The 24,266-nt window shown below is 46.3% G+C and overlaps 1 protein-coding gene across 1 annotated transcript in view; it reads left to right on the forward strand.

Annotated features, from left to right (window-relative positions):
- Positions 1 to 2,664: 2,664 nt before the first annotated feature.
- Positions 2,665 to 24,266, forward strand: part of LOC136582882 (uncharacterized protein C11orf24 homolog) — a 65,058-nt gene continuing 43,456 nt past the window's right edge. Inside the window, exon 1 of the mRNA XM_066584167.1 lies at positions 2,665 to 2,807. The gene's annotated coding sequence lies outside the window, so the exon portion shown is untranslated. The remainder of the gene's footprint in view (positions 2,808 to 24,266) is intronic.

Raw genomic sequence — 24,266 nt, forward strand, 5'->3', positions numbered from 1 at the left:
GGAAGTAGTGTGGTGCTTAGCTAAGGTATGCCTTGCTAATGAGGGTTTTTCAGAAGTAAAAATTGTTGGGAGGGGGGGGGGGCACTCTTGCCGCTATTGTGGCTTAATAGTGGGACCTGGGAACTTGAGATGCAGCCCACCATGTAGCCCCTCGCCTGCCCTATCCGTTTCTGTGTCGTTCCCATCACTTTCTTGAATTTCCCAGATTTTCACAAATGAAAACCTTAGCGAGCATCGGCGATATACAAAAATGCTCGAGTCGCCCATTGACTTCAATGGGGTTCGTTACTCGAAACGAACCCTCGAGCATCGCGGGAAGTTCGACTCGAGTAACGAGCACCCGAGCATTTTGGTGCTCGCTCATCTCTATTCAATTGACTTAAAGCTAAGGCCTCATGTCCACTGGTAAATTGTTTAAAATCTGCGTTTTTCCCGCAGCATGATCCGCGCCCCATAGGGATGCATTGGACACCCGCAGGTAGTTAAATACCTGCGGATGTCATTTTCCCTTCAGGCGCGGATTGCGTCTGTGGGAAAACACCCGCGGCATGCTCCATTTTTAGTGCGGGTCTCCCGCGGGGACGGCTCCCACAGGCTTCTATTGAAGCCTATGAAAGCCGTCCGGATCCGCGGCACACCCGTACCTGAATTCCTGCTCTCCGGCGCAGTAGCGCGGGAGAGCAGGTGTTAAAAAATTAAAGTGCCTGGCGCATGCGCGCGGCACGCTGCCGGCGTGCCAAGCACATCTGCCGGACCGAAGAGAATATCCGGCCGCGACGGAGGGAAGATCTGCAGCGTCCGGACAGCTAAGTTTTATCTTCTTTTTAGCCTCATGTCCGCGGGAAAGGAGGGACCCGCTGCGGGATTCTGCATGGAGAATCCGCGGCGGGCCTGATTTTCCCCGTGGACATGAGGCCTAAGGAGATGTATTGGATCTTTAGACTGAACAGACTAGTACCCTGCGGATTGAATGAAGTTTTAGAAAAATTTTAGATGAGTTTAGATATATTAGTACATTTTACATCTATTTATGTATTTATTGGAGTTTCATGGTTCTATTGAATCTTTAGTGTACATATATATAATGATTAGAGATGAGCGAGTATACTCGGTAAAGGCAATTGCTCGAGCGAGCATTATCGAGTACCTGCCCGCTCGAGATGAAAGGTTCAGGTTGCCAACCATCCAAAAATTACTGAACAGTCTGTGAAAAATATTAGGTGCATCCTTGAATTTTTGAGGCTGGTGGTTATTATAATTATCATCTTTTTACAGTTCACGTGAAATGCTGATAATGAGTTCATATCAGTACCTGACCTGGATCTAGACATGCATTATAGCCCTCTTAGGACGCCTACATGCGGGTGGATTTGCATTGCAGGCATCTGCCTCCGGATTTTGCAGCACATACCGCCCTCAGCATGCTATGGCAAAACGCAACATCCTCTACACCAGCGGAAACACAACATCCTCTACACCAGTGGAAATCATAGCATGCTTTATCTCTGTGCGGATTCCATTGAAGACAGTGGAAGCCGTGCTATGAGCGGCCCTTTCGCAATGACACAGCCGCGGCAGGAGATCACCATGTTCTCCTATCAATGGAAGGAGATCACTGAAGGAATCCCCTGCCACTGCTGTCAAAGCAGCAGCTGAGGATCACGATGTCGCTGGGGATTCCCCTCATCAATGACCACAGTGTTTGGTGATGATGGGACTCCACACAGAGATGAAGGAATCCCCTCCTGCTGTTGTCACAGCCACAGCAGGAGATTGTGATGTCACTGGGGAGTCCCCTCATCAATGACCACAGTGTGCAGTGATGATGGGACTCCCCATGGAGTTAAAGGAATCCCCTGCTGCTGTCACAGCAGTGGCAAAGGATCGCAAAGCTCTCCCATTGCTTTCCCATAGGACCAGTGCTGCTCCCGACGGCCCCATTGAAGTCAATGGGCGATATTACTAAAACAATGGACATGCTGCAGTTTGTTTTCCATATTGCAACGCAAGGCAATGCCATGCAGGGAAACATCGCCAGTGTGAACAAACTCATTCAAAAGAATGGGTTTCATCTTGGTGTGAGATTTGTTTGTCTCGCAACGCACTAAACTTGCATGATCTTTTCGCCAGTGTGAAGGCGCTCTTATACTTTTTATCATGCATTTGCTTTTCTGATGTCAGTCAAAAATGTTGGCTGTCTGTGATTTTTGCATATAGTACCCAGGAAAAGTAAAAAAAAATAGAGGTTGGCAACGCTGGCGCCAGGCACTACAAAGGAGTCGCAGCAGCAGCTTCGACCCCATTGCAGGGTTTAGCGGCACTGGCGGACCCCAACTATTGATGAACGATCCCGAGGATAGCTAATTAGTTGTAAGGCCCCATTTACTGCAGGTCTACTCCCAGACCGATGATACACACTGGCTGGTGGATGAGCACAAAGTGCCTTCCACTGCATTGAAGGGCAGGAGGCCGCTCCTCGACGTCCCTCCCCACTCCTGTCACCCTTTGGTACAAGCTGGAGTGCAGTCACGTGACACACAGCTGTACGCTCAGTAAGCAGAAGCCTCTCCAGTGGCCACAACACGCCTGACGGTAAAAGCAAGGTTATGCTGCCCGTGACGTCACGGCCCCGCCCAACTGTCTCATGCATAGGAATGTGGGCGTGTCTAGTGGGCGCGGTCTGGGTCTTCGCAGCAGTGCGGGTGTGTGGTGACGTTGCATGTGTAGCTCACTGGCGTGGACTCAGACTCTGGACTCTGCCGTGTGATGCTCGGTCGCCCGCTGCCATCAGTACGAGCAGGTACCGGGTGAGTAGCTGACATTCTGTTCCTTACAGCGGGGGCATCATGCGGAGCACTTCCTGCATGCAAGGGGTTGACCCTTGCCAGGTTCACAGTGATGTCCTTTCTGCATAGGTGTGATTGGCAGGGAACCTGTGTGGAAGGTGTGACTGGGGTCTGGCTGCAGCCTACTGACAGCCTGTGGTGGAAGCAGCATTCCCACAGTGTGGCACCTCACACTCAGGAGGCGCCACTTGGCCACAACTCTGGAAGTTCACAACTTTTTGCTGCTGCTGAATATCCTTGGATTCCGCCTGATTTTATTGCTCCGGGCATCCTATTATATACAAGTTGGCTTGTGTGTGACATCTGTACATTCTTAAAGGGGTTTGCATAAGTTATGTATAGGGCATCTTAAAGGTTCCCCACCCTGTAGTGTACAAATAACACATCAGCTGATGGTCTCCGCTCCTCCCCCGCCTGCTGACGTCATCTTTACAGGCTGAGCCATCTCCAAACAAGCTGCTGCAGCCAATGTCACCGAGCGCTATCCTTGGCTGCAGCAGCAGGTTTACAGGATGTGTGGGGGCGGTTGCTGCTTTTGTGGGGGAACCACATTATATGTAACAGCCTGGTGATGTCTTTTACATAACTCATACAACCCTCTCTTAATACCTCCACTACTGACTGATCTTGATTACAGACTTTATGACTTGGAGGTCGTTTACACGGGACGATTGTCAATCAAAATTCATTCAAATGAAATTGAATTTTAATGCACAGATATCACTTATTATTCGTTATCAGTGCCGTTCAGGGATGATGCTAGATTGTGGGCTTGTCGTTACGTGTAAACACTAGAAGGTGAAGCGCTAAGCGAGAAGCCCGCGATCCAGCGGTGTTCTCTGCATGTCTAAATGCTCTGCACAAGCACTAATGACCTTAGCGTGACGCCAGCGCTCATGTCGTTTAGACGACTGTCGTCCTGTATAAAAGGGACATGAGAGGGGCTTTACATGGGACAGCTGCCCTCTGAATAATCAGTCCATAGGGCGAATACAAGCGACAGTTTTTTTTCCTTGTAAACATGGCCACCAACAAGTTGATGACCAAGAATTATCTCACTAGTCGCTTCATTTCAGCTCACTTAAAAATAGTCACTGGTTGATTAACAGTCATTTGGTGTGGACAGATAATCGACATCTTTCATTAATTAGCCAACAAATGTGCAGAATTGTGTGCGCTTGGGTACTGTTGTATCTTGTCTCCACCATAGTAATGGGTGGAGACATAGGCTTTGCTGCTGGAGCTAGAGGGGATGCCTACAGCTCCGGATTGGCTGGCGGAGACACACACCTGCATCGGAGGCCGCTGCTGTAAGTGTCCTGCTGGCCTCTCCCAGCTCCCGACCCCGCTGCTATCACTGTTAGGAGCCAGCTGTCCAGTGGCCTCTCCCAGCTCCCGACCCCGCTGCTATCACTGTTAGGAGCCAGCTGTCCAGTGGCCTCTCCCAGCTCCCGACCCCGCTGCTATCACTGTTAGGAGCCAGCTGTCCAGTGGCCTCTCCCAGCTCCCGACCCCGCTGCTATCAGTGTTAGGAGCCAGCTGTCCAGTGGCCTCTCCCAGCTCCCGACCCCGCTGCTATCAGTGTTAGGAGCCAGCTGTCCAGTGGCCTCTCCCAGCTCCCGACCCCGCTGCTATCAGTGTTAGGAGCCAGCTGTCCAGTGGCCTCTCCCAGCTCCCGACCCCGCTGCTATCAGTGTTTGGAGCCAGCTGTCCGGTGGCCTCTCCTAGCTCCTGACTCCGCTGCTGTCAGCTGGCCTGCCAGCTCTATCACAGTAGTGTGCGGTGGTCTCGTATCTCTGCTAGCGGCCCCGCTGTCACAGTTTCCAGGGTTTGCCATGTGTCCGCGCACGGGCCAGCCCACAGTCTCCCCGCTGGCCTCCCCTCTGCGCTCCGGGCTGCAATTCGTACGATGCATCCATCAATGCACTTCACCGCTGTCTCACACCTCCATCCGCCCCAAGGTCACAGCCGCTGCTCTGTTCTGTCTGCCGCTGTCTTCTTTTGCTGCTGGATGCACCCCACCTCCGTCACCAGCCCAGGTGTCAGCTGGCGACAGGTGGACAGGGAGCACAGTGTGAGGGTGGTCGGCACTGAGAGCAGCGGAGATGGCAGGCAGAGTCTGGAGGGGAAAAGATGGAAGCGGAGAACCCGGAGATGATGGCTGGCAGGGCAGCAGGGACAGTCAGCCAGCCAATCAGCAGCTGTGGGCATCACCTGCATCTTAACACAGCTCACCCATCTCTCCACCCTTTGCTTCTAGTGGAGACAAGATACAACAGTACCGTACGCTTGTATGGCGTGCGTCTTCTACCAAATGCTGATTAGCTCCTGTTTTGTCTTCGTTTTTTTTTTAACATTTTGTCCCCCCTCTTAATGTTCATTCCTTCCCAAAAACACAAACCTGTGCAAGTGATCCTTGATTGAACAGTCCCTTCTGGTCTTCGAGAGAACACTCTCTGTTGCGGTCTCTGGCTGGTTTTCGTCTTCGAAGATGCACTTGTTGCTGAAGTCTTTGGCTTTTTTTGGCCTCCGGTGCGGTGGGTTCTTGCAGCTACGAGGGTTCTGTCGAAGCCTGCTTGCGTGTATCTTTGTGTGTTAAGTGGACTCAACAACCAGTGAGCAGGTTGCGTGTGAAAACCTCAAATCATGCCCACCAAAGAACCTCACGCCCTCTAACTAGTCGGCAAGGGATATTTCGGCCCATGTAACTGCTATCAACAATCCCTTCAGCAATCACGAAATTGAAGAACAAGTGAACAGTCGCTCTGTGAAGGCGCACAGTGGTTGGGATGCTTTAGCGACTAGTCAGTTGATAGTTGTTCCATGTAAAGCCACCCTTACTTCAAGTGATGGGCAACAGAAAACCCAAAGCCGTGGTTCGGCACCTTTCTACCTCAATGGCCGTATTCGACAGAGATGGTCACAAGCCGCATGCAGCAGCTTCAAAGTGAAAAATCCAATTTGAGTTTTATTTGGCAACTCGATCAGATCCGTACCGCAAGAAAAGGCTGCTTATGTTTCAGGCATCTGGTGTGCGCTTAGTCGTAGCATGCAGAGTCAGCAGGTAAATGGGCAAGAATGGCACAACTTTCCCAAGTAATACAAGATGGAGTGGTTTTAGCTTCTCTTTATTATCCCAACCAGCACAAAAACGCGTTTCGGAGTACACACACCCCTTCCTCAGCTAGGGTGCGACAAATACTGAACCAGATAATAGCATAAATGTAAGAGAAATATGAGGAAGAGAGGAAATTTAAAGGGGTTGTAAGGGTTGCTCCCACTGTGTCCCGTGACAGTGACTGGTCCCCCACTCCAGTCTCTGTTTACCACTGCAGTCCGCCCAATTTATGGGACCTCACAGGCTGCAGCCAATAACAGGACTGCATTCCAAGATATCAGGACAAACGGTGCATCAAAAAAGCATTCCCCACACAGTTGCTCCACCCATCTGAACTGCTGACGTCTGACAGGAAGGGTTCATTGATTCACCCTGCTAGCGCCGACTTGTAACCAAAACGTATTCGCCTGAATTTATGCTGCCCTTTGGGGTCACGGTCTAATGTTTTAGTGCTTGTGCTGTCAGTGTAAGGCTGGATCCACACGGGAGATCTCAATTTTTAATTTTTTTTTTTTTTGCCAGTGTGAAACCACACTTAGGCTCGAGGTCATTGAGTCTACATTACATGTAACATCAAATGTCCAAAGTGTAAAGATAGATGTCCCCATTCAATGTTATTACCTGTCAGGAGATAAAGGCCATACACACCCAGCCTGTAGCGTCCTCAACATAATCGTATCACCTCTGGAAGCTCTCCTCGTGACCTGACTAGAATTGCGTCCGTAAACTGGCCATTATATAGATTTGCTGCGGAATCTGCGGCCACCACGGATCCACAGCAAACAGCGCCCATAGCATGCTATGGGAAATCAATTCTTCCTGCACACTTGTGGAAACCAATTGCGGTTTCTGCAAGCGGGGGGAAAAAAACGCAACGTGCTCCATTTTTCCACAGATTCTGTGCGGACGGTTTCCATTAAAGTCAATGGAAACCATCTAATCCGTGGTCCTACCGGGATGACACTGAAAGCAGTAATTAAAGAAAACTAAAAAAATCATCTGTACTGCGCATGTCCAACAGCTCGCCGTGCGAACCATCCTCAGTACAGAAGAAGAAAAAAAGTTACAGGTACGCACGGGCGCCGCTGCTGCCAGAGCCGGATTCCACATGCAGAATCCAGCTATGCAGCGTGCAGGCAGCCTTACTATGAGCATGTTATGTCCTGTGTGAGGATAAAGGCACATGGCTGTGCTTTCAGGCAGTGTGCTGTCCATCTAATTACACAGAACACAACCCCATTGTAGTCTATGAAGCGATACATGAGCCATTTTTTTATATTTTCACATGGACCAATGTTCTGCATGAAAAACTTATGGCATTTTTTATTTTTTTGTCCATTCTCCTGGACAAGAGGAAGGTATTGAATGTGCAGGGTCTTTGTAGATCAGACAGCACATGCTTGGGTAAACTGCAGCACAGAGAAGAAAAGACAGGTACACGGGATCACTGGCCGGGACACACGGTAAGATTTCGGTGTGGGCCCCCGCATCCAAAATCTGACCCGTTTGTTTGCAGCCGGCCTTACACAGTGAAATCCAACTGAGCCTGCACAGCAGTGCATGGAAGCTGTACAGCTCTGTAGCAAAGGAGTCCTGCACAGGCGTACAAGCAGTTGTTACAGGAGCCCTAGGGCCACTCTCACACATGCCTTCAGAATATGCAGCTCAAAATCGGGGGATATTTACTGTGATTTCAAGCTGCGTTTTTGAACACGTGGTACAGCGTTTGACAGCGCTTTTTAACACATTCCATCATTGTGATGGGTGATGAGGTGCGTTTAAAAACCTCGAAAATGCACAAAAATAGAACTGACAGTGCAGTTCTGTGAAGCACCATTAAAATCAATGGGAGCGTTGTACCACGGTGCTTGGGACGCCACAGGAAAAAGCGGTGCGAGAACGTGAGAAAATGCCTGTTTGTGAAACCCATGCTTTTCAATAGTTTTCTTCACATTAGCGATCTTTTCACTGATGCTATGTTGTGAGAGGGAAAAAAAATCGCAGCATGCTCTCTTTCTGGAATGTGCTATTTTTTATCTCCCATGTTTCCCTATGGAGCCCCCTTGTTTATTGCGTCACATAGCACGAACTCGCGACTTTCATGCAATACATTTTTAATATTAGAAACTCTTACTAACTTTCTCGTGATAAAATTGCGGGTAGCAGCAACGTGATGTGCGATTATTCACAAGAAAAAGCATTGCTGGCGCTCAAGTCGCAGGAACAAAGCTGCGATATCTCCGCGGTAATATGGCCCTCGCTCGTGTGAAAGAGGTTAAAAATCAGATGAAATTCCAAATTGGGTCTCTTTGCTGCACAGTATAGTATTAACTAGAACAGCCTTGTCAGGTCCTCTTTGAAGGGGTTTTCCAAATGTTGGAAGTTATCCTCTGTCCACAGTATAGGGGCTAACTGATCAGTGGGAGTCTGACCACTGGGCCCCCACCAACCATAAATGTCCCATGTACCCCCTTATTGGAGTGACAGTCAAGCATGCATGCTGCCATTACATGCCTTTCACGGAGACTGTCGAGGACAGCCAAGCGCTTGAGCGCCATTCATTACATGAACTCCTGTTTTCTTGAATGGCGAGGCAACTAGCGGGCGGACCCCCACCAGTTGCTTAACTTTCAATAGTGTGAATTGTGATGCACTGTGGCCCTCTTCTGTGATGGCCAGTTAACTTTTTCTTATACTGGTTAACTTTCGTTCCCATGTGCATCAGTGTTTACTGATAACGCCCCACAAGACCTACCATTTTGGAGATGCTCTGATCAGTGGTCTAGCTATTACAATTTGGCCCTTTTCTAAGTTGCTGATTTAATTTTTTGTGCTTCCAGCATATCAACTTCAAGAACTTTGTTCACTTGCTACCCAATAACTTCCACCATTTGACTGGTGCCATCATAATGAGATGATGTACACCAGAGTGGTGCCACTAAAAGTACAACTTGTCCCCAAAAAAATACAACACAAAACACCTCTGTCAAATACACAGAGGTCGAAGCGGAAACCTCTGCGCCGACCTCCCATGTAGTGGCCACCACTTGTAACTGCGGGTGCAGCTCTCATTCATTTCAATGAAAGCCATGCCTGCGCTTACAGGCATCGGCCACTGCACTGAGGTCAGCGTGGAGACTTCTGCTCCGACCTCTGTATGTGCGGCACTGACAGCATGCTCCCGCTCAGCTGATCGGTCGGGTTTTCGAGCGATGGACCCCAGCCGGTCAACTATTGATGACCTATCCTGATAATAGGCCATCAATAGTATTTATGCCTGGAAAACCCCTTTAAGGCACAGAACAGGCTTGTCACTAAAGAGGTTAAACCACTGACACGTGAAGTAAAATTGGCACTTGCCAGTGGTGTAACCCATTTTGCGACAAGTCTGTTCTGTGCGTTAAGAGCGAAGTGGCTTTCATCACCGCAGCTCAGCCAATTCATGAGTCCTGCCTCTATGACGAGATGGCTGCGATTGGCTCTTTGAGCGCTGCTCAGCCAATAAATGCAGCGCGCGATGAACCAATGTGATTGCTGTGATTGGTTCTTCGAGCGCTGCATTTATTGTCTGAGAAGCACTCGAAGAACCAATCACAGCCATCGCTTTGTGGAGGCGGGATTTATGAATCCTGTAACCAGGAAGTAATCTTGTGCGGCCGGCCGAGCACTGCGGGCACACCACGCTGGGGCTCTGGAGAGCAGCAGGAGGGACCTGGACCAAGCCTGCTAGGTAATATATTCCTTTTTTCTTTAACGTAATGTAACGTAACTAGAGATGAGCGAGCGTACTCGCTAAGTCAAACTACTCGCTCGAGTAGTTTGCCTTAGCGAGTACGCTCGCTCATCTCTAAACGTAACGTAAATAGGGCTTATTTTGGGTTGGGCTTGTATTTCAAACCTCCCTAAAAATCCTGAAAAATCAGGCAAGGGCTTATTTTTAGGGTAGGTCTTATTTTTGTGCAAACACTGTATGTAGGGGATCACAACAAAGGTTTGAATGTGTCAATTGTTTTGAAATAGAATGGGATTAGTGACCATCAAGGTGTCTCAGATGTAATTAACTATAGGGAATTGGTGCTTGGTGTCTATACGCTTTTTGATACCTAACAGATTCCTATATAACATTCTGGTAATTGCTGGGGCAGGTCTCATTGATTTTAATGCTACGTCAGCTTCCGCTCTGTACTCTGTGTATTGTGACGGTGGCTGCTGGAAGAGCTGATCAGTTAGGGTCCCGAGCAGATGAACCCCAGCCAATCAACTGATTATCTATTCTGAGTATTTGCTGAGAAAACCCCTTTAATAATGAAGTCAGCTCTTCATGCATTACGCCTCAGCCCCCTCTTTTCCCTCATATCTTTTGAGCTATGTTGCTTCTGACAAGCCCTTCGGGCCGTTTAGTAGATGCACTTCCTTCCGCAGTTTAGCTGTAATAGGACATGTAATATGAACTTTCTGAACATTCTAGTAACAGGTTGCCTTCAAATGAGTACAGAGAAAACATAGCCGGCAGACTGCATTCTAGAGATCTGATGACTAATTCCATGTTATTAGTGAATCACCAAGTTTGGGCACAGCCCAAAAGTTTTAGTTTCTTGGAACATTATTCAAGAGCGTGATTTACATGTTAGGATGATCGTTGGATGAAAATATTCAGCATGAGGCCACTCTCACACACGCGGCGGTTTTTACAGCGGTTTAGTGTGCATTTGAAACTGAATGCCCATTTAGACCGGACGGTTGTCGGGCAAATTATGCCAGACATCCATTCGCCCCCGCACATAATGGCTCCCGTGCACCTGCATGGAAGTTAGTATTGCTGGATCACAGCGGGGCGGCAGGAGGAGATTTCTCATGCTCCCCCCCCCCCCCACCCCCCACCCCTCTCCATTGACATAACATAGTGGCTGTTCAGTACTGAACGGCTGCTATTTACACTGAGCAATCAGTGATCTGATTATCGTCCATGCAGCATAAACGATGGTGTGAGCAAGCGATACTAGCTCCCGTGCAGCAGCACAGGAGCTAGTATGTGTGGGGACGACTGTCGGACATCGTTTGCCCAACACCCGTCTCGTCTAAATGGGCCATAAGGCTGTACTGAGTCCGCATTGATTTTAGTGGGGCTTCTCAGATGAGTGTCTTGGCACGGCATTTATAACGCTGTGCTAATCGAGCACTGTTTGTTTTATTTTAAGGCATTGCAGCGCTTTTTAACACACCACATCACCCATTTCAAATGCACTGTCTAAAAACAGTTCGAAAACACTGGAAAACTCCGCATTTGAAAATGCGTTTTTACAAACGCCTGCGTGAAAGTGGCCCTTTAGCGACCTTTCATTTAAGACTACATTCATGTTGAATTTTTCGAACACAGATTTTACTTAAAAATGTTTTTATTAATTTTTTTCATAAGATACATGTATAGATACATGTTATACAGTGATAGAGGTACAATGGGATACCAGATCATTTTGAAGTCTTACGGTACGTGTGTCTGGTTCTGAGGATTCCATTTTAGTTTATAACAAATGTTTAACAGATCTTGTTGAATCTTAATAAAGGAAAAGTTTTGGGGAACAGTTGAAGGAGGGGGCGGGGGAAGAGAAAAAGGAAAAGGGAGGAAGTGGATTGAAAGGATGGATGGGGAGGATTAGGCAGGGAAGCATGAGGTCTTGTAACTACACCTCTATAAGAAATGTAAACTGAACAGGCAACTTTGTTGGCTTCATGAGTGGTTTAAGGGTTTTTTGTTTTTGTTTTTTGTGTCTCTCCTCCTGTATGGCCCCCAACAGGGCTCAGATGACGCCCAGGAGGTTTGTGTAGTGGCTGTACACGCAGGGTTCCCCCCACACCCCCACGATCATGTCAGTCACATGACTATCGGGGGTCCCTGCCCCATTATTCCCTCTATATACCAAGATATTCGTTTAAAGGATTCATTAATGGCCTCCCTCACTTGTCGGGGCCATATCAGAAATCTTCCTTTTTGCTGCGGACTCCTGATGTGAATTTTCATTTATTTGAGCCACGGGTCCTTTTTTTCTTCCTGTACAGCAGGGCTACACAACTTTTTCTGGTCTGAGGCCCACATTGACTGACTCCACTGTAGATGATGGATGTTGAGGTAACAGCCTGGCATTTTATAAGCCCTGTAAACTACAGCGAAGAGAGCTGCATGCATATACGATGTCTCTACCTTAAATACTCATTTCTAGGGTGCCAAACAAGTTGAGACGTGATTCTCCTAATATATAGGGGAACCAGACATAACTACACAGTGCACTCTTAGTACTTGTCCTAATATATATGGGACCCAGACATGACTACCTAATGCACCCTTAGTACTTGTCCTAATATATAGGGGGCCCAGACATGATTACATATTGCACCCTTAGTAATTCACCTAATATATAGGAGACCCAGACATGACTACCTAATGCACCCTTAGTACTTGTTCTAATATATATAGGGGGCTCAGACATGGCTACACCGTGCATCCTTAATACTTGTCCTAATATATAGGGGACCCAGGCATGGCTACCACAGTGCACCCTTAGGCCTCATGTCCACGGGGAAAATCAGGCCCGCTACGGATTCTCCATGGAGAGTCCGTAGCGGGTCCCTCCTGCCTCGCGGACATGAGTGCTTAAACTAGGAATTTAAAAGAATTAACTCACCCGCAGCGGGCCGGGAAGGTCTTCTCTTCCTCACGGCCGGATCTTTTTTTCGGCCGGCGGATGAACTAGTCACATCCGCCGAGCCGAAGCAAGAAAGATCCGCTGCGGGTGAGTTAATTCTTTTAAATTCCTATTTTAGGTCTCCCGCGGATCCGGACGGCTTCCATAGGCTTCAATAGAAGCCCGCGGGAGACCCGCACGAAAATGGAGCATGGTCCAGATTTTTTCATACTCCATTTTTTTTAAATCCCTTTTATTGACCATCTGCGGGTGTTTATCTACCCACTGGTGGTCAATGCATCCCTATGGGGTGCGGATCCGCGTGCGGGAGAAGAGTTAAAATCCGCTGCGGATTTTAATTTTTCTCTTGCCCGTGGACATGAGGCCTTAGTACTTGTCCTAATATATGTGACCCACACATGGCTACACAATGCACGCTTAGTACTTGTCCTAATATATGTGACCCACACATGGCTACACAATGCACACTTAGTACTTGTCCTAATATATAGGAGACCCAGACATGACTACCCAATGCACCCTTAGTACTTGTCCTAATATATAGGGGACCCAGACATGACTACATATTGCACCCTTAGTAATTATCCTAATATATAGGGGACCCAGACATGACTACATATTGCACCCTTAGTAATTGTCCTAATATATGTGACCCACACATGGCTACACAATGCACGCTTAGTACTTGTCCTAATATATAGGAGACCCAGACATGACTACATATTGCACCCTTAGTAATTGTCCTAATATATAGGGGGCTCAGACATGGCTACACCGTGCATCCTTAGTGCTTGTCCTAATATATAGGGGACTAAGGCATGGCTACACAGTGCACCCTTAGTACTTGTCCTAATACATAAGGGACCCAGACATGGCTACACCTTGCACCCTTAGTACTTGTCCTAATATATAGGGGGCCCGGACATGACTGCACAGTGCACCCTTAGTACTTGTCCTAATATATAGGGGCCCAAGCATGGCTACACAGTGCACCCTTAGTACTTGCCTTAATATATAGGGGCCCAAGCATGGCTAGACAGTGCACCCTTAGTACCTATCCTAATATATAGTGGACCAGACATGGCTACACAGTGCACCCTTAGTACTTGTCCTAATATATAGGGGACCCAGACATGGCCACACAGGGCACCCTTAGTACTTGTCCTAATATATAGGGGACCCAGAAATAGCTACACAGTGCACCCTTAGTGTCTGTTCCTGTTGCCCTGGAGTTTTATTTTTCAATGCTGCTATTTTGGAGCAGTTGTGACCTGTTGACTAACATTTACTACCTTTTTATTTTGGGGATAGGATAAAAGATAGCAGGTTTGCCATTGTATTTTTTTTTCTATTAAATTTTGCACGGCTTACCAGTGATAAATTATACTTATTGGTTTTTTTTGTGTCTTTTTTGGGGGGAAGGGGGGTTGGTGGGTTGTGGTTCCAGTTTTGCATAATGAAAGGATTTTCCCTTTATCATCTCCAGGACACCACCACCTGGGATTGCCTTGCCTCCCTTTGGTAGGACAATAAAAACACAGGTGTAAAGCCTCCCCCCCCCCCCCGTTCCCTGGGATGTTGCAGTTTTCCCTGGTTAAAAGTACTCCTTACTGTGGCCAAGGGCAGTCCTAAGTGTTGAACTGCAATGAATATTGCTAACGCACTTCTTGTTCCCCTCCTAAACGCATGCCTGCTATAGGTGTGGCATTCTGATGCCGAGTGTCCAGAATTTGGAGATTTTATGAATGATATTAATATATTGATTAGAGAAGAAGTTCGCTTTGCCAAAAACTACTTGTTTTCTCAACAGTAGTAGATGGACTTTAGTAGTAGGATTTAGAAATGTCATAGAATCATAGAATGGTGGAGTTAGAAGGGACCTCCAGGGTCATCTGGTCCAACCCCTTGCTAAATTTAGTGAATCCTGCATTGAGCCATCTACTTCTATTAAGAAAACAAGTAGTTTTTGGCAATTTACTCTTAATTTGAAAACTGCATAGTTTCTCTGAAGTTGAGGATGGTAAAAATGTAATGGTCGTTCAGATGATCTTGATGAATCAACTAAGTCAATTACAGCCACTCCTAATATGGGTGAGTCAAAAAAAACCTAGGACCATTCGGTATTATTGTATCCTGAAGCCACCAGGAATTCCTGGTGGAGTCGAGATTGACAGGGGGGTGACTTCCCCTCAACGTGCAGTGCTTCTTTGGCGGCAGGTCCTGTAAGCCCACTAAACTTCTTTACACAAGGCATAGAGTGGGTGCCACCGCTGAATCGGCACAGCCCCAGGTGCAAGTGCGTTCCCCAGCGGCGCCACAGAAGGGATACCAATTTCCTTGTCACCTGTCAGAGGAGTGGCGGTCAGGGATGACACCCGCCGTCACCGATCAGAGAGGTGACCGCGGGTGTGACTGAGCACAGAGCAGCGGCGGCACGGAACATGCAGCTGCAGGGCCCGACGGAGGTGTGAGGCGTCGGCCAGGACGGAGTCGTGTGGTGGGGGCAGGCACAGAGCCAGGAGGTGGCGGGTGGGTGGTAAGTATGCATGAAATGCTGGGCAGACAGAGCACAGACGTTGTAGCGGCTGCATTGATTAGTGCCTGCCCTACAGGGTTAGGCAGAGGGTTACTTCGCATGTTACCCTTACTTCATTGCATGTAAATGCTGCAATGTTACTGCGGTACAATGGCAGCATTTACAGGTATTCATGTAAGGCTAACAAGCGAATGAACCTTCAGCCTAAGCCTGCATTGCTGGCACGAATCAATCCACAGTGTGCAGCTAGGACCTTCCAGCCTTGACCCTATCAGGAGCTAGGGGTGTGACAGGGGCGTTCCTCCTGTCAAACCCGTAGCTTCCGGTGGCGTCAAGATACAATAATACCGGACCATTCAAGGTGATATTTTTGGTGGTCTGGGAAAAAAATATAAACATTCTTTCCCAGTCCACAGAAAATGTTAATAAGCTTATTTAAAAAGAATGGAACAAGCCAGAAATGGGTTATTTCATTCCGAGAGGTATTACAAGATGTTGTTCATTACCAGAGGAAAACTGTGCTTCCTATGGCTTTACAAAAATAATGGCAGAACTAGCCATCACGTTAGAAAAAAAAATCAATTAGAATAATTACATATTTTGATGACATCCTGAGTAACCAAAACAGAAAAGCTCTGAAAGTCCCAAATGCTAATTATTATCCAGCTTCTTCAATCTCTGGCCTGGATAATCAGTTTGGAAAATCTGAAATGACTCTTGATCAGGAAAATACCTTTCTCTGAATAATTCTGGACTCTGAGAAACAATGCTCTTTTCTCCCTGCAGACAAAATACAAAACCTTCAGCTTCAGATTAAAACCTTTCTAAAAACTGATGCCTTGTTCTATGTGATCTGGGTCCATACCACTGCTAGGGAAACTAACCTCTGGCATTCCAGCAATGGTATGGACCCTGCTTCATACAAGAATTCTCCAGAATTCAATTCTTTTGGTCAGAGACAAGAAACAGGCTTCTCTAGACAAAAAGATGATAGTTGGGATTATTGTAAAATCTTCTCTACGCTGGTGGCTATTGAACATTTTGATAAGGGGGTCGGTTGGTTTTAAGATCTTGTGATTCAGATCATGACAGATGCCAGTTTTTTCAGTTGTGGGCTCAGATAATGATGTTTTATTATTTAAAAACTTGGTGTTCGAACACCAAGCATCAGTCCTCAAATGTCAGAACTTGATGTGATATGGAAAGCCCTTTGGAAGTTATCAGACATTACCAGAAATCGGCATCTAAAAATATTCTTGGGCAATATCACAAAAGAAGCCTTTATTCATCACCAGTGGGGAACAAGCCATACTTCTCTATCGTGGTTTGCGCAAGAGAGATTCGGTTGGGTAGAACAGCACGTTCTTTACATCTCTGCAACTCGCTTGAAAGGAACCCTGTCATGTAGGCGAGGGAAGGGTTAGATTGTTGAGCGATTGGTACCCAACTTTCTGGAACTCTGCACATCAACCGGACAAGCAATCAACACCTTCTGCCACAATTCTACAGCAATCCACCTAGCCCTGTGCCCAATGTCGCTTCCACAACCAACGTTCAAGGGCGTTGGACTTGAATGTTAATAACCCACAATTATGTCTTTAGAGGTATGGTTTTGTGTTAACTCGGACGAGATTCACTAATTTGAAAGTTTAATTCTAAAAAGGTAGCAGGGCTTATTTACAGAAAAATACAAAAAATATTACAAGATGCAAGAGGCATAAAAAAGATATTCCCAGACAGTATTAAAGTAAAGAGTGTTGCCAATCTTTCTGTGGAGTTGCACGGAATTACAAGGCAGTCCACATATCTGCTGCACTCCAAGGGGCTGCACAGTATGAGTCCATGTGCATTTTTTTTCTTTTTCTTTTAAGTGCTCAGTGAGGTAACTCCCATTCAGCTCCTTCCAGCCCCCATGGCTTACACCGGAGTGCATGGGCGCGGAAATCCATATTTCCTTCATAACTTTGTGTGGGTGGGACCCACAGTGAAAATATGATGGCTAAGTTTCCTCACATGATTTTACATATGGTTTTAGCCTACACACGAATATTTTCAGATTCATATTTTCATAGATATGCGTTTCTGGGTCTCTGAGCGCCGCACAATAATGGAACTACCTTTGTCTGGTTCATGGTGATGTGACATTTCGCAACATATCCTTGTTGATGGCCTGCGACATACAGATCAGTCATAATTTCCAAATTATGTTTTCCCCTTTCAGAGGAGTTCCTTTTGTTAAAATTGGCTCCAAAAGATAGGTTTGGCTGTGGCCAGTTTCAACGTGGGGAGAAGTCACTGGGTTGTGAAGGGTTGTTCCTGTCTCTCGTATTGTAAATATTTCCTACTCTGGTTTAGCAAGGCTGTTGTACATACAGGCCCCCTTCAGCACTCGGCTTTTCTAGATTCTGAAAAGCATTTAACCCGTCCACTTACAAAGTATACAGCAGTGTTGCAAAACCACATGGGAAACACAGAGTGATTCAGTTGGGTAGAACAGCATTTTCTTAACATCTCAGCAACTTGCCTGAAAGGAACCTGAAATATTAAGGCATATTTCCTCAGTTGCCAAGCACTGGATCCAGGAAAATGGTCTCTTTCCCAGGAATTCTTTCAAAGCCTGATAAACAGGCGTCCCTAAAGTGAAATCACTAGGTGAACAAATTTCTCTTGCTCAATCTATGAGATCATCCTACTGCAGTGGATGCATTAACACAGAATTGGGGCCATAAACTAGTACAGTGATAACTTTGGTTAAGAGTGCCTCAGCTTACAAGCTTTTTGATTTGAGAGCAGGCTACCTCCCGAATTTTTGCTCTAATTTAAGAACAAAAACTTGGGTTACAAACCTTGCTAGACGCGTCTGAGCTCCGGCATACAGGCGAGTATATATTATTTTTTTATTTTTTACTACAGCTAGGGATGATTTTCAGGGAAGAGCTTATATGTAAAGCCCTTCCCCGAAAATCACTTCCGGGGTTGCCGGCGTCTTATTGCTTTCAATGGGGCAACGCTATCCCCATTGTAATTAGTGGGAGAGCTTTGCAATCCAGAACGGATTAATGGCTTTTCCATTCATTTCAATGGGGAAAATTGATTTGACTTACGAGTGTCTTGGGTTAAGAGCTCTGTCACGGAACAAATTAAAGGGGTTGTCTCGCTCCGAAACGGGGTTTTTTTTTTTTCAATAGGCCCCCCGTTCGGCGCGAGACAAACCCAAAGGATGGGTTAAAAAAAAAAAAGCTATATTACTTACCCGAATCCCCGCTCTGCGACGACTTCTTTCTTCCTTCTCCAAGATGGCCGCCGGGATCTTCACCCACGATGCACCGCGGGTCTTCTCCCATGGTGCACCGTGGGCTCTGTGCGGTCCATTGCCGATTCCAGCCTCCTGATTGGCTGGAATCGGCACACGTGACGGGGCGAAGCTATGATGACGACGCGGGACCAGCTCTCCGGCGCGAGCGGCCCCATTCACAAGGCAGAAGACCGGACTGCGCAAGCGCGTCTAAAAACGCCAGAAGACAGCGAATTTAGACGGATCCATGGCGACGGGGACGCTAGCAACGGAGCAGGTAAGTGAATAACTTCTGTATGGCTCATAATTAATGCACGATGTATATTACAAAGTGCATTAATATGGCCATACAGAAGTGTATGACCCCACTTGCTGCCGCGAGACAACCCCTTTAAACTCTTAACCCAAGGCACCACTGTATATGTGTTACCTGCAACTCCCTGAGTAATCCAGAAAGTTCTTCACGAAAATTGTCCTTGATTGTTGTAGTCCAGTTTTGACCCAAGAGAAACTTGTTTTCTCTTCTGAAGAACTTGACCATCCAGGAACCAATACCTCTTCTAATTCTTCCAGATTTATTGACTTAAGATCCATTAACCTGTTAAAATGTATCTTTCAGCATAGATACTGAGGGATCCATACTTATAAGGAGGGCCTGTCGGAACAGGTGACCCAAACCTTGCTGTCTAGAAGGGAAGATTATACGAACAAGATTTTTCTTTAAAGTAGGGGGAAAAAATTGCACCATGGGGTGGCAAAACAAGGTTCCAGTCTTCAACAACAAATATTTCTTGACTTTCTTCAAGACGAACTGGACATGGTCCTCTTCTCTGGCACATTAAGGGTCTGGAAAGCAGCACTCTGTGCTTTCTACAGTACTAAACTCTTGGAGGTCACATGGATTTCTAGGTTTCTGGAGGTGGCAGTGAGATTAAGACAGACTTAATCATCTATACCAATCTTGGAATTTAAACGGAGTCCTTAACGCTTCAGCTTTGTCTCCCATTTGCGCCTTAGCACTGAAAAATGTTTTTTTAATTGCCTTAACTATAGCATGAAGAGTAAGTATGATTCAGGCATTATCCGTTTAGGAGACTAAAGTTGTATTAAGATGAAACCTCATGTTCTTGCCCTGGGTAGTATCTTTTCATAGACTTCAGGAAATTATAATTCTCTCCTCATGTGGTAAAAAATGACCAAGAACATAGTTTTCCACTGTCTCAATGTTAGAACAGTTCTCCAACACATTGAATCCACAAGACGGTTGGGGCATGATTTTGTTTGGTTAGTAGTCTTTAGGTGGTGCTGTCATGGACACGACTGGAGAAAAGAGGAATTGAACTCTCTGGTAATCCAGTTTCCTGGAAGTCTCCACAACAGCAGCCATATATTCCCTCTCTTATCTGCAAACACATGTATGCTGTAGATATGATTCCTACCCTTATCTGTTCGTTAAAAATCACTGAGCGTGGGAAGGGGAGGAGCTTTAAGCCTCTGTTTTCCTATCCTATAAGGGGGAGGCAATCTCAGGTGCTGCGGTTGTGGAAACTTCCAGGAAACTGGCATAATCGTGAGTCTAATTCTTCTTTAGTTGGGTGGCCAGAAGGCATTTTCAGCACGCTTACGCGAGGTTGCCATTGTTCTGTAGTCATGCTGCTTGTAAAGAACAATGCACAAAGTATCCTTTTGTGACCCTCTGAAATGGAACGATACCATTTGTCTTCTGGCCTGCTGCCATATATATTATCTATACAGCGCTTTTATTCATAGCAATTTTTTAGTCGGAGACAGTCTGGTGCAATTTTGAAGAAACTAAAATCAAAAAATTAAATTTAATTTAAAACTAGTTTGTTTTTTTTTAAAAAAGTAACCCTTACCTGCCCTTTTTTTTTTAAACTATTGTTTGTTTTCTGAAATGAATGTAAACAGTAATACATTTTATTGTTAGAGCTCCTGTGTACGGACAGATATTTGCGGCGGGCATCCGCACCACGGATCAGCAGCAAATGGTGCCCATAGCATGCTGTGGGAAATCGATTCTTCTTGCACACATGCAGAAAATGATTGCGGTTTCCGAAAGTGGAGGAAAAAATATCGCAGCATGCTCCATTTTTGTGCGGATTCCACACTGAAGGTTTCCATTGAAGTCAATAGAAGCCATCCGATCCGCGGCCCTTACGCAGTCACATTGTGGAAAGGTCGTGGATTCCGTGTCATCGCTAGATGATGACACAGGAAAAGCAGTTTAAAAAATCTGTACTGCGCATGTCCGAGGGCTCGCTGTGCAGACCACAGTACAGATGAAGGCTGAAAGTAGAAGGTACACCCGGACGCCGCTTCTCCCAGCGGAATCCGTCCCTGCCGTGTGCAGGCGGCCTAATGGTAGAATTCATATTTTATTTTCTCTTGTGCACTGCGGGCTGCAATGTTTAAGCACCTGTGTGGCGTGTAATAGCATCTGTGCATGACACATGCACATGGAAGATATACAGTCGTTTGCCATTCCTACTCCGGAGCTGTACTGACTGTAAACTGCATATGTTCTAAGGCAGGGCCATAGCCCCAGAATTGATTACTTCCAGCAGTGGCTTCATGGAGGAGCGCAGGACAGGAGGTGGAGGGTAGTGATGGTGACCAGTACTTGTCAGCAGTATAAGGATATCCCAGTGACCGTTTCCGGAGCCTACCGGTGGCCATGATATAGAGAAGCCTGACTGCAGTGGTGACTGGAGATTTTCAGTAGTATTGCATTTGAAGTATATCACTACGGTCACTGCTGTAGTGAAGCTCATCTCTATCAAAGCCACTGAGAAGCTGTTGTGTAGTCACCAATAAAATGGGACTGCACTACTACACTACCGCATTACTATGTTCAACGCAAGAACTCCCACTTCCTTTATGAATACGTGATGTCACTGTTGGGGAGAGGGGACAGCCCAAACTTACAGGTTGCGTCTTTGTAGATTTTAAACTCTGCTCCCTCTTGTAGCCAGCGGTGGGAAACATGAAAAATGTAGAAAATATGAAGTTACAATATAAAGGGTGGAAAAAATATATTTTCTTGGGAATTGCCCAAATATTAACTAAGTTATCAGAGGCGGTCCCTTATTTAATCCAATCATAAGCCTGAAGTCTGCTGGGAACTTACCTTCTATTATCCCACAAATCCATTAAGAATTTGTCTCATGATGACAGTCACTTTTTAAAAAGAAGCTGACCATTAGCTGTTACCATGGAAATCTGTGGCCCGGCACACACTTTAACCAGTGTAGCATTACATGTAATCACAGTGGTACAAGCACACTTGAGCTTTGAATACATCCTCATGTATTTGTGAATGCAGTGCTCCACTGTCGGACCCCGGTAACTTTAAGGGAATCTGTCACCTGCTTTTAGCCCTATAAACTAAGCTTATGGGCTGAAAGTAGGTGATCCGCCCTGACTCCGGGCAAATGACGGAGGAGGTAAGTATAACACTTGCACCCCCGGACTCAGCAGGTCACCTACTTTCAGCTCATGAATTATACTCGGAGCAGGGGGAGGAATTGGGTTATGCTGTGTATAGCGTTGTGCTGCCCACCTAGTGTGTAAGTGAAGATGTCATTGCTGGACAAGAATAGAGTTACAGGGGTTATCCGGGGACATAGTTTTGTTCAAAAACCTTCTTCAGCCTGCAGTAGTAAAATAACAGTATTCATACTCGCCCTTCCACGCTTCCCATCTCACTGGCTTGCTTTCCGGTTTACACTGAGCTGCACTTCGTGGAGGTGAATGATAACCCAACACCAGCCAATTGAGTGTTGCAGCTCTTCACCAGCTGACTGGCTGCATTAGTCATGTGACCTTTTTGTTTGGGACGTCCTTGCCGCCTCTTGGCACTCGAAGTGAAGACCAGCGGGGACCAGAGAGACGGCAGGGGCGGAGAGCATGGAAGGGGAAGTATGAATTCTCCTATTTTGCTACTGTAGTCTGAAGACATTTTTGAACAAAATAGATAACCCACTTTTCTGTAAACAACAAAAAAAACAGCACTGAAGTGTGGCAAAAAGTGAAACAGATTGTGTCTGTTTTTTGTAGCTTGTAATTAGGGCTAATGCCCACAGCTGGATTTATGCTGCGTTCCTGGAGGTGGAATAACGCAGCTATAAGGTTTTATTGAACCTAATGGCTGAGTCCTCACCTGCAGGATTCTGCCACGGACTTACACTGCATGGCATGTTCTATTTTGCCGCATTTTTCCACGGCGGGATATCTCTTTTAATATAGTATTAACGGAGACCACTGAAAAATGTGGTAAGAAGCACGTTTTTCTGCGATCGCCAGCTGGGACTTTCTTGTTTATCCCCGCAGGATTTCTGTTTGTGGGCAGGAGGTCTAAATCCCCAAATCTACTCCTTCTTTTTGAAAAACCCTGTAGATGTATATCAGTGTCAAGAGTTATTACAGCCACCGAGCTACCCATATAGATCCCCAGACATACTGTAGTGCCCCATTTGTTTCCTTCATAGCCTTGCCTACAGTAAAATATATTATGTGAGAGCAAAATTGGCAGCCATGTTGTGTCTCCAGCATGTAAAGCAGACAAATGCTCAGTATAGGCCAAGTTATTGACATTTGTGCAATTTCTATTTCATGTCAACATTCTGCAGTTCTTTACAGTCAATTCTCACTTATATCTGTGCATGTCACCAATGGAGCTCACAATCTAACTTCCCTATTTCAGGCATACATACTAGAGCCAATTTTATAAAAAGTAATGACACTGTGGGAGGAAACTGGAGAACGCTAGAGGAAACTGCGGGGGAACCCAAACTCCTTGTAAATCATTCTCCAGATTCAAACCCAGGACAACTCTGTGCTGCTCCAGGATTACCGGGGTTAATCCTGGAATGTTTGGTGGACCTACTCTTTAGATTACATTTTATGCTTTGTGAAAGTGCGTGTTTACCTTGTAGGTAGAATAATCATGTGAATGGGTGTGAGCATGTACAAAGTACACAAGACGAGACATTGTAACGTGGGGAGAAGTAGAGAACTGGCACCAGCCGCCTATGTTTGTAGTAGTTTGCACCAGGCGGCTCTAAGAATGCCCATGTTCTTACTGCGAAATGGGCACACAGTTTCTTTAATGACACTGGCTGTACACTAAACAGAACCTAGCTCAGCTATTCCAGGACCGCAGAACTGTAAAATAGTGTAGAACCAGACGAAGGCAGAGGATGGTGATGAATATAATAACACTAGCAGTAGAGACTGGAGCAGATGATCAAATCGTAATAGCAACCACAAACAAACTGTCTGCATGCTAGCTCCCCCTAATTCCTTTCCGTATTCTCTCTAATGCTATTCTTTACAACACCACTGTTACGTAGTCCTCAGCTATCCCTCCTGAGATGATCCTGACTGAGGTGACCAGATTCTCCCAGGGTTAAAGCGGGACAGCGAGGTGTGGTCCGGGGGTGGGCTTATCACTAAATGATTTTACTTCAGTTGTTACTGAAAGAGCGCAAGCAAATTCCGCATCCAAAAAACATTCGAATTCCGTACCATTGGTGTGGACTTTGACTGAAAGTTGGCTGCATATTCACAGTTGATTTCATACTATGTGGCGCTCTTCCTCACCTCCTCTCAAGGCTTCCCACTGTTTAGCGCTTCCCAGTTTCCGGTTCACAGCGGCCTATAGTGGCCTCGCCTGACTAAGCCGCCGGAAAGCGCTGACAGCGGAAACCTTCAGGCTGGTTTCACACGGGCTACAAAATCTCAGGATTTT

The sequence above is a fragment of the Eleutherodactylus coqui genome, chromosome 11, assembly GCF_035609145.1.
Source record: "Eleutherodactylus coqui strain aEleCoq1 chromosome 11, aEleCoq1.hap1, whole genome shotgun sequence".
NCBI classification, from domain to species: Eukaryota; Metazoa; Chordata; class Amphibia; order Anura; family Eleutherodactylidae; genus Eleutherodactylus; species Eleutherodactylus coqui.